This window comes from Episyrphus balteatus, chromosome 2 (assembly GCF_945859705.1).
Source record: "Episyrphus balteatus chromosome 2, idEpiBalt1.1, whole genome shotgun sequence".
NCBI lineage: Eukaryota > Metazoa > Arthropoda > Insecta > Diptera > Syrphidae > Episyrphus > Episyrphus balteatus.
Window position 1 is genome coordinate 65,452,805 of NC_079135.1, and position 9,283 is coordinate 65,462,087.

General features: G+C 31.3%; 1 non-coding gene across 1 annotated transcript; it reads right to left on the reverse strand.

Moving 5' to 3' along the window:
* Window positions 1–2,585: 2,585 nt before the first annotated feature.
* On the reverse strand, window positions 2,586–2,658 carry Trnaf-gaa (transfer RNA phenylalanine (anticodon GAA)). The gene has a single exon. It is a non-coding gene; the product is annotated as a tRNA-Phe (tRNA).
* Between the last annotated feature and the right edge of the window lie 6,625 nt (window positions 2,659–9,283).

Consider the following 9,283-nt stretch of genomic DNA (forward strand, 5'->3'; position numbering starts at 1 on the left):
TTCATATCGTGGGTAGAAAGCCAAAACCATGAATCTGCAAAATTGTAGTTTTGAGAAAAATAGCTTCAAAATTCTGGAAACTCATGCAATCTTATGGAAAATCGTGCAACGGAAATTTATAGTTTAGGCTTCTATATAACGGATGGAGAATTGGAAATAGTGCGACCGATAACAAGTAAAATGACGCATTAAAGTGAAAATGTCCAAAAATGCAGATTCGCGGTTTTGGCGTGTAGACCATATTATCCTGGACAATTTTCTTGATTCAAATAAGGGCTGTGCTGACGGTTTCTTTCATTTTAATTCATTTAATTCTTGTTTCAAAAATAATTTCTGATGATGCTTTTTCTTGTTTTTAAATAAATTTGACATATTTTTATTTTAACTTTGACCCTGTATATACAAAAGATATTAATACAAGGATAAAACTAAAAAAAATTGAGCAATAATCGACCTTTTATTTGCCGCCTATTGAAACCTAACTAAACTGACGGTTGGCTCCGCCTATTTGGAAAATTTGAACGAAATTCATTCTATTCCGAAACTGAGAATAGTTTCAAAAATTCATTTATGATTTTTGTATCAGATAAAAATTAAATGTCTATCAATCCAAGTACAGCACCAAATCGGTTATTATTTTTTCGTTTCTAGTTCACAACCTTAACACTCATTATTTGTGTGGCGCTTTTAATTTAACAGTCTCCAAAGCAGTACACACCCTCTAGTCATCTCTCTTAGATAGATGTATGTTTATACAAAAGCATCAATCGGCTCTGCTTTAACAAACAAATCCTACAAGAAAAAAGTGTATATGCTGTCGCGTAATCTTTCGAGCGCATAGCAACACAAAATTTTACCGAAAATGTTCTTCGCCATCGCCAGTCGCAGTTGCCACTTGCCACACTCATCATTTTCATTTGGGGTTGGCAAAAGACGAAGATGAGTCGGCGACCACTCGTCGTCTAGCATGTGGGACGTGGGTGGTAGATACAAAAAAAAAAAAAATTATGGAAGTAATATGTACATAACTATATAATTAGGTAGGAAAGAGGTACCCATTCCGGAAAGGATACAAAAAGAACAAATTCGAAATTTTAGGTGTAGGTAACTCGTACGTCAAGAAACTAGGAGCGTTACCCTTACCTGCTATAACTATGTATGTACATATACAGGGTGTCCCACAGTCACCGCCCCAAATGAAAACCATGAATTCCTGAGGTCATTTTAAGTCGAAAAACTTAAGAGGTAATTTTCTCGTTTTCGTCCCGTTTTCGAGTTACCACGGTTTTTATGATTTTTGCTCTCTTGTCCTTTAACTGGCCTTATCTTTGCCAAACTACGTTTGATTTGAAAGCTTTTTTTTTACAACCAATCAAGAATTTATTACAGTTTAAGTTTGTCTCAAAACTTTTTTTTCTGCGGACAACCGTTTCCCCACAATTTTGCATCAAACTCAATTTTCTTCGTTTTTTAAGTTGTTTTTACACTTTCATATCATTTTAGTCAAAAAAACACGTTAATGAGTATTAATTTTTTGTGCTTTTTATTAAAGCCCAGTTTATTTTCATAAAAAAAATAAGTTTTATTTCATAAAAAAGGCTACTGAAAGTAATTAAAAAAAATAAACAAACTGAGTGAATAAAAAAAAAAAAAATAATTTTTAAATAAAAAATTAATTTAAATGAATTAAAAACTTTTTCTGAGCTATTGTGGTTAAGAAAAGAACAAATAGATAAAGCTCAGAAAAAGTTTTAATTCATTTAAATTAATTTTGTATTTAAAAATTATTTTTTTTTTAATTCACTCAGTTTGTTTATTTTTTTTAATTACTTTCAGTACCCTTTTTTATGAAATAAAACTTATTTTTTTTATGAAAATAAACTGGGCTTTAATAAAAAGCACAAAAAATTAATACTCATTAACGTGTTTTTTTGACTAAAATGATATGAAAGTGTAAAAACAACTTAAAAAACGAAGAAAATTGAGTTTGATGCAAAATTGTGGGGAAACGGTTGTCCGCAGAAAAAAAAGTTTTGAGACAAACTTAAACTGTAATAAATTCTTGATTGGTTGTAAAAAAAAAGCTTTCAAATCAAACGTAGTTTGGCAAAGATAAGGCCAGTTAAAGGACAAGAGAGCAAAAATCATAAAAACCGTGGTAACTCGAAAACGGGACGAAAACGAGAAAATTACCTCTTAAGTTTTTCTACTTAAAATGACCTCAGGAATCCATGGTTTTCATTTGGGGCGGTGACTGTGGGACACCCTGTATGTATTTTAGTTCAAGAAAGTTAGAAATATGTACATTATGTACCTATGTAGGTATGTAAGATGTAGCTTATGTACAATGTACATAATTTCCAATGAAAGTTGCTTCTTCAGGAAAAAATTGTTTTAACTATGGTCCTTGTCTTGAATATGATCTTATAGGTGTTTTTGTAGCTTGATTGAATTTCTTAACATATTTAATTGATTGTACCTACTTAGATTGTAAATAACCATAACCCTACGGAAGAAGCGCTCTCTTGTCAACAAAAATAAAATGGATTAGTGGAAATAAAAATAAAAAAAGGTATCAACCCCACTGCCGAAACCCGGGATTGAACCGGGGACATTTAGATCTTCAGTCTAACGCTCTCCCAACTGAGCTATTTCGGCGCGTATTTGTTTTGGTTAAAGTTTCATACTTAAAAATCCAAGAACGTTTTTGATTTGATATGAGGTATTTATGGATTATAAAATAATATCATTGAATAATTATATACATATAGACCGAGAGCCGGCAGCATATTTTGGCAGTTTTGATATAACCGAAATTCGAGTGTGCACATATCTAGATATGCACCACAGTATATCAACGGAACAAGTCTGGCAGTGATCTTTTTCAGCTTTCCCTTGCCAGACGCATCCAAAGTGCAGCAAAAAATCAATTTTTGGCGTTTTGATATAACCGAAAAAATGATACACCAAAAAATCATAAAAAATCCCCTGAATTCGAATCTGTGGGTACCGCAAGTTTCTTTTTCAGCTTTCCCCCCGCCAGACCGCTTTGAAGCATTTTTAAGTGCATTTTTCTAATAAAAAACCTAATTACTTATTTTCTGTTAGGTATAACCGTATGATGGTAACAAATTAATATTCTATGTCTATTCCAGGTCTAGAAAATATAATTTTTAGCCAGCTATTTTTCAGCCTTCCCTCTGCCAGACGCCCTTAAAGGTTTCCCAAACAGGTTTTTCCATAGAAAAAACACCTAGTTTCTGTTTTTTTTTCTTATAAAATTGAAATAATATTTTTTTGTTTAGAGTAACCATATGATGGCCAAATATTAACTTTCTCTGCCTTTTCCTGATTTAGAAAATGTAAGTTTAAGCCAGTTTTGTTTCAGCCTACCCTCTGCCAGACGCCCTAAAAGTTATGTCAATAGTACGGGAAAGTTAGATTTTGCTATATGAGGATCTAAGAAAAAATCTGTAATGCATTTTGACTTCAGGGCTCGAAAGGTAAAAAGACACGAGTCGTAAACCAAGTTTTGTTCAATCACACCAAGAGTCATTTGGCCGCCATTTTTTTTTAATACAAAGTTTAGTTTTTCACATAACTCGCGTATTTTTGAACCTACAGTAAAAACAATGTATGACAAACTTGAAATAATTTAATTTTCTACAATATATGTTAAATAACATTTTTCGATTATCCCTTTGGTTTAAAAGTTAGGGTGTTTTTTTTTTTTTAAACACGTCAAAAAGTGATTTTCTTATTTTTGTCATATCTCTTTTACTTGAGCGTTTTTTAAAAAATGTGTTTGTTGTAAAAATTGTAGATCTTTTAATTACCTTCATTTGTTACAATATTGGTTTTTCGATTTGACAGACCGTTTTCGATCTGTAGGCAAAAAACTTAAAAAAATTGCAATTTTTTGTATAGGGACAAACAAAATTATTCTTGGTGCGGTTGTACAAAATGTGGTTTTAGACTCTTTCTATCCCTGTGTTTATGCTCTTTTAATCCCTGAAGACAAAATGCATTTCGGATTTTTTCCCAGACCCCCATGCCCCATATAGCAAAATCTAACTTTCCCGTACAATTGAGATACCTTTTAGGCGTCTGGCAGAGGGTAGGCTGAAACAAAACTGGCTTAAACTTACAGTTTCTAAATCGGGAAAAGGCAGAGAAAGTTAATATTTGGCCATCATATGGTTACTCTAAACAAAAAAATATTATTTCAATTTTATAAGAAAAAAACAGAAACTAGGTGTTTTTTCTATGGAAAAACCTGTTTGGGAAACCTTTAAGGGCGTCTGGCAGAGGGAAGGCTGAAAAATATCTGGCTTAAACTTATATTTTCTAAACCAGGAATAGACATAGAATATTAATTTGTTACCATCATACGGTTATACCTAACAGAAAATAAGTAATTAGGTTTTTTATTAGAAAAATGCACTTAAAAATGCTTTAAAGCGGTCTGGCGGGGGGAAAGCTGAAAAAGAAACTTGCGGTACCCACATTTTTGAAATCAGGGGATTTTTTATGATTTTTTGGTGTATCATTTATTGGGGTAATACCTAGCAAAACGCCAAAAGTTGATTTTTGACTGCACTTTGGATGCGTCTGGCAGAGGGAAGGCTGAAAAATAGCTGGCTAAAAATTATATTTTCTAGACCTGGAATAGACATAGAATATTAATTTGTTACCATCATACGGTTATACCTAACAGAAAATAAGTAATTAGGTTTTTTATTAGAAAAATGCACTTAAAAATGCTTTAAAGCGGTCTGGCGGGGGGAAAGCTGAAAAAGAAACTTGCGGTACCCACATTTTTGAAATCAGGGGATTTTTTATGATTTTTTGGTGTATCATTTATTGGGGTAATACCTAGCAAAACGCCAAAAGTTGATTTTTGACTGCACTTTGGATACGTCTGGCAGAGGGAAGGCTGAAAAATATCTGGCTTAAACTTATATTTTCTAAACCAGGAATAGACATAGAATATTAATTTGTTACCATCATACGGTTATACCTAACAGAAAATAAGTAATTAGGTTTTTTATTAGAAAAATGCACTTAAAAATGCTTTAAAGCGGTCTGGCGGGGGGAAAGCTGAAAAAGAAACTTGCGGTACCCACATTTTTGAAATCAGGGGATTTTTTATGATTTTTTGGTGTATCATTTATTGGGGTAATACCTAGCAAAACGCCAAAAGTTGATTTTTGACTGCACTTTGGATGCGTCTGGCAGAGGGAAGGCTGAAAAATAGCTGGCTAAAAATTATATTTTCTAGACCTGGAATAGACATAGAATATTAATTTGTTACCATCATACGGTTATACCTAACAGAAAATAAGTAATTAGGTTTTTTATTAGAAAAATGCACTTAAAAATGCTTTAAAGCGGTCTGGCGGGGGGAAAGCTGAAAAAGAAACTTGCGGTACCCACAGATTCGAATTCAGGGGATTTTTTATGATTTTTTGGTGTATCATTTTTTCGGTTATATCAAAACGCCAAAAATTGATTTTTTGCTGCACTTTGGATGCGTCTGGCAAGAGAAAGCTGAAAAAGATCACTGCCAGACTTGTTCCGTTGATATACTGTGGTGCATATCTAGATATGTGCACACTCGAATTTCGGTTATATCAAAACTGCCAAAATATGCTGCCGGCTCTTAGACTAATAGTAATATATTATATGGGTAGGTATGAAAGTTTGAGGAGTACAGAAGCATAATTTATTTTTTAATAATTATGGCCCTTATTATGAATAACGAATCAAACTTAAAAGTTAAAACCTATCGAATTCGATAATAATTCTTTAAAATTGAAAATGAAATTCGCTTAATTTAAATTCTCTTAAAAACAAATATGTAGGGAGGTATAGGTACCTGTCGAATTTGATACTCAAAGAATTGCTAAAAGCGTTTCTTCGACTGCAGTCGCCAGAAATGTTAAAATTAATCGAATTCAAATTTATAATAAATATCATTACCGAACAAACTTTTGTGTGAGAGAAAAAATATTTTTACTTTTGTACTTTTTAGTGGAGTAACTAAAGCTTAATATTTTATTTTTAATGGTAAAATGCCTAGGTACATCTTTGAAACTGTTCAAATACCAAAATTTTTCTGATTTTTTTTTTGTTTTTACTCTTCTCTCAAAAATGGCAATATTAGGGAACCCGTCTGAACAGCTTAGATTTTGATGATTTTTTTCAAACATCGGTAGTTAAAAATACTTTAAGGTCTATAGATTAAAAATTGTCGGTGTTGCCGTTTTGATTTTTTAAATTTAATTGAAGATTTTTGTGAACAAAAAAAAAGTTTTTTCAAAAATTTTGGTTAAATTTCATAAATTAATTGATGAAGGACAATCTTCCATCGTTTAAGCGATAGATGCTAGAAGCTTATTCATATTTGTAAAATTAAAATTTAGTAAATTGAATGAAAGGCTTTTGAAAGAATGGTAATTGAACTCAGATTTTTGGCTTTGAGGGCTCTCAAGATTTAAAGTCCCTTTTTTATTAAATTGATCCTAAGAATCTCCCGATATTTTTAAAAAGAATATATGATAAAAAAATTCCACATTAATGTAAAATCAAGAAAAACAACAGAAAATAATTTTTAAAATAAGAAATAAATGTACTAAAAGTGACAAAACCGTCAACACTGCTCTTGAAATGAAGAAAAAAGCACAAGACAATAAAAAGTAAGTGACCAATGAGTGAAAACTCTCCAATTTTCGCTAGAGCTGCGTACTGAAAAACGAAAAGCAAAACGAAATTTTCCGTTCAGGATTTCGTTAACGAAATTTTGTATGGAAAATTTCTTTTCGCTTCAGCAGTGTACTAGGCTTTAACATGTTCGCTGTTGCCTTTGGAGACTTCAGAAGTTTTCGTTTCGCTTCAGCTGCGTACTAGGCATTATACCCGTTGGTATTTTTGCGTTAACATAATGTTCGCTTCAGCTGCGTCCTAGACTTTAAAAGACAAAATTTTGCGTTCAAGATTTCGTTATGTTATTTTTGAAAAATTTAACTTTTTTTGTAAACTTTTAATTTTCTTTTGTTTAGCCTAGTACGCAGATCGCGCTAAAATTTATCTTTCATACAAATTTCCTCCAAAGATAAATTTTAGCGAGGATTTTTAGCCAGGTAGTACGCAGTTCACGCGCGAAATTCAAATTCTCATCTACTACTTTTGCAAAAAGTCTCCACTCAATTTAGCTCGCGAAATAATGCTCAGCGCATTTTTTCACAGATAAATTTTGACATTTTTGTGGTTGTTGTTGTTGCTGCAAGGAATAAGAGGCAAAAAAACCTTGGAATATATAAAAGAAGAGGAATAAAACAAAATGAGAGCGTAAAAAAGGTATTCTGCAGGTAAAAAAAATATGTAATGTAATATTGAATGTAAGCTGGTATAAGTAAATGAAACTGTGTATCAGCCGTTATTTTTGAATTTAAATTTATCTTGGCTTTTAGCGAACGCGTGTAGAGATAAAAATTGTCGAGATAAAATTTAGTTTAGCGTGATCTGCGTACTGGGCTTTTATCTAAAATTTAAACGATGTTTATTAATAAAATGTCTGAAACCTTGCAGATTAATTTCAGGTCTATTAGTCAGCTATTACATGAAGCCTCTTTTCAAAACTAATGAGTGCAAAAGAGAAAGAAGATAAAACAAAAAATTATCCGACCGGAGAGTCGTGGGCCAAAATTGTGAGACTCTTTTTTGACGTTTCTTTTTCCACTCTTTCTTTTTTTAACATTCCCTTTCATTTCTTTTTGCTTCTTGGTGGAATACAACAACAACAATACTTAAATTAAAAGAGAAATGTCAAATTTGAGTCTTTGACTCAAGAGGCGTCGTGTAATAGTACGCGCCGCACAGAATGATTATCAAAAGAAAATTCGAAAAGAGTCAAGCCTCTTGAGGCTTCATGTAATAGTTGACTAAGCCTCAGTTTATAATCTTATCACCCAAAGTTATAAAATAGCGACACATTTTCTAAAAAACCGTAAAAAACTATCAAAGCTTTTCTAAATTGATCTCAAATGTAAGAAAACATTTTTTTTTACAAAGTAAACTTAATTTCTTTGTACAGAATTAAATGAAATTTTCAAATGTATTCTTAAATTTTCTGTAAAGTGCACAACGGATCATGATCCGTTATTGAGATATTGATAGTCAAAAGTATGGTTTTTAGTTTGATGACTTATATTGCAGTCTAAGAAAAAATCGTAGAAGTTTGAAACAAAACGAATCTTGAATCCTTTCTAAAAATAATAATCATTTTTAGTGCAGTAACTAAAGCAAATGATTAGGGAACCCGGCCGAACAGCTCTGATTTTGACGATTTTTTTTCAAACGTGAAACCATTTTTTTTTTCTTAAATTTCATAAAACAAATGATAGCAAATGGAATTTAAGGAAAAAAAAATATAAGAGAGTAAGGGACAATCTTCCGTCGTTTAAGCGATAAATCGTCCCGTTTCTGCCTGAACCACGTATCTACAAAGCAAATTTTGTTCAGTTCTTAAAATAAATATACATTTTTCCCAAAATTAAAAATATGAATTGAACAAAGGGAAATCAGGTTATGGTTTAGACATATTGATTGAGTTGTTTCTACAATTAAACCTTTGTATCTATTCTTTCTGTAGGTTTTAGAGCAATGTTTGACAGAAAATAAAATCTTTTAAAAAAATGTACCTACGAGGTTCAAGCAGAAACGGGACGAAATGCAATTTTCTCACAAACTGACTTCAAACACAAAAAAAAATATTTTGAACACAACGGCAACACCTACAATATTTACAGACACGTTTTTAAAAAGCCAGAATCTCATTTCTATCCGTAAAATTTAAATACACTAAGGTCCAATTTATTCACACTCCATTAAATTTAAAGTCGCCATTAAAAAAGGGAAATTTTAAAATTTGTATGCGATTTGACAGTTTTATAATTTTTAATGGAGCCTTTAAAAATAATGGAGAGTGAATAAATTGGGCCTAAATTCAAAATTTTGGAAAACTTTGACTTTTTTTAAACTTTTTAGTGGTAAAATATTAACTTATTTAACAAAAATGTTTGGCCATAAATGTTATCAGTTGTATTCCGAAAAGGAAAAGTTAATATAATATTACAGTTTTGAAAAAAAAAAAAATATAAAAATTACTTCAATTTCATTAGATTTTTTTGATAAAAACTAAATTTTTGTATTGAAATAATTAATTTTCTCAAAGACTTTGGTAAATCAGAACTTTAAACTTTTGCTATTTAACTTTGAACAA